The sequence below is a fragment of the Silurus aristotelis genome (assembly GCF_946808225.1).
Source record: "Silurus aristotelis genome assembly, chromosome: 2".
Lineage (NCBI taxonomy): Eukaryota > Metazoa > Chordata > Actinopteri > Siluriformes > Siluridae > Silurus > Silurus aristotelis.
In genome coordinates this window covers 38,829,811-38,831,673 of record NC_139575.1, presented here as the reverse complement: position 1 = coordinate 38,831,673, position 1,863 = coordinate 38,829,811, and the positions used below count along the sequence as shown (strand labels likewise).

Genomic DNA, 1,863 nt, shown 5'->3' with positions numbered 1-1,863 from the left:
AATTCTCATTTGTGATCCGCATATTTGATTTGGCACATGTTTTACGCTGGATGCCCTTCCTAACGCAACCCTCCCCATTTACCCGGGCTTGGGACCGGCGCTAAGAGTGCACTGGCTTGTGCCCCCCTAATGGCTGGGTATTATAAGTAACTCAAACTTTCAGTTTTCAGTCTTTCTACACCCCCCCCCCCCCCCCCCACACACACACACACACACACACACACCAATCTATATTTTTGTTATTAAATGTACTCGCACTTTTTAAATAAAGTTTTTATTTGACAGAAAATTAAATGTTTATAAAAGAGATTTTTGTTCTGTGAGCGGATTTAAGGGTTTTTTCTTTTCAGCTTCAGTAAAATTGTTTTTGTGCAGTTTTATGATCCACAGTAACAGTTTGATTAATAAAGTAAGAAAATGAAGGTATTAATTATAAACTGTAGATAAAATAACAGAATGAAAGGTGGAAGAGAATAACGCAGGTGATGACGTCAGAGGAGTGTGTGCTGCTCTACATCTCCTTCAGGAGGATGCCGTATGGTCGGATGGACTGATCCACGATCTTCTTCATCTCCTCTTTCCGGTTCTTGGTGTCGGTGAGCGCGTACACCTCCAGCGGGATGCGCACGAGCCACAGAGTGTCGGACTTTTTGAGACGGTGTTCGGGGTTGATTCGGTTCTGCATGATGACCCGGTAACTCTTTCCGGTTTTGGAGGTGAACTCTTTGTGCAGCTCTCCGTCCTGTTCTGCTAATTTAATGTCCGGAGTGGAGAAGATCCCGAACTCCTGCGGCTCGCGCAGACCCGAGATCTGGTTCTGTCCTTGTCTTCCGGTTCCGTGGTAAGACACGGGCCATTCCCCGTCAACAGACTGGTGTCTCCATCCTCCAGGACCGAGCCAGGTGTTTCCATCCGGGTATTTATCAAGAACCTTAAGAGCGAACCGGAACCATCCCCACGGACGAAAGTACGGCTCTCCGCCGCGCGCGCACTGCGACTCGTCTTTGAGGTTCCGGAAGTCGTAATTAAACTGCGGGGCGTAAAACGAGTCCAGATTCACACGGAGCTCTTTCGGTTCCTTTCTCGGCTCCTCGGGCTGAAGATCTCCCCCTTCTTTACACAAGATGAGCGGAAGCAGTGCAGAGGACACGAAGTTATGGACCGTGAGTTCCCCGATATCGATATCAGAGTCCGCAGAGTCTGTGTGCGGCTTCACCGCCAGTCCTGTGAGGCACGAGAGCGCTTCTAATAACACCGAGCTGTCCATCACCATACACACACACACACACACACACACACACACACACACACACAAACACACACACACACACAAACACACACACACACACACACACACACACACACACACACACAAATCACTGCGGTAGAACACAAATTCGCTGGTACCAACTGAGCGCATGCGCAGTGACCCCGAGCTCCAGACACTTTCACTTTCAGATTAATTAAAAGAACAGTTTACAGTAAACACACACACACACACACACACACACACACCTTTTGTAAATCCGTTCCTCGTTAGAAGATAACTGCACAGATAAAACACTACGATATTTAGCTGCACTTTAAAACCAAAAGTTTGTGCCCCCTCTTCGTCACGTGAGCTCGCAGTGATTCCACGTTTCTTGTTATTAAGAGCAGAATTAAGATCAGACATTAATGCTGGTGAGAAGATCTGGGGTTCAGTTGATTTTCGAGTTCGAGGAGGTCAGACCTCTGTGAAAAGCAGTTCCTCCACTCTAACCTTCATTAAGTCTTCGTGGAGATCTCTGCGTGTACTGAGTTCAGTGTTAATAAAAGCAGTTGGAGAGGTGGAGAATAAACATCATGAGAGGAACGAATGTT

The 1,863-nt window shown here is 47.1% G+C and overlaps 1 protein-coding gene across 6 annotated transcripts in view; it reads right to left on the bottom strand.

The window, feature by feature from the left end:
* Positions 1-258: 258 nt before the first annotated feature.
* The window catches only part of usp40 (ubiquitin specific peptidase 40), an 11,855-nt gene continuing 10,250 nt past the window's right edge, over positions 259-1,863 (bottom strand). For all 6 annotated transcript variants that reach the window (XM_083526568.1, XM_083526572.1, XM_083526569.1 and 3 more), the window contains one exon: positions 259-1,863. This exon is cut by the window's right edge and continues 1,108 nt beyond it. The gene's annotated coding sequence lies outside the window, so the exon portion shown is untranslated.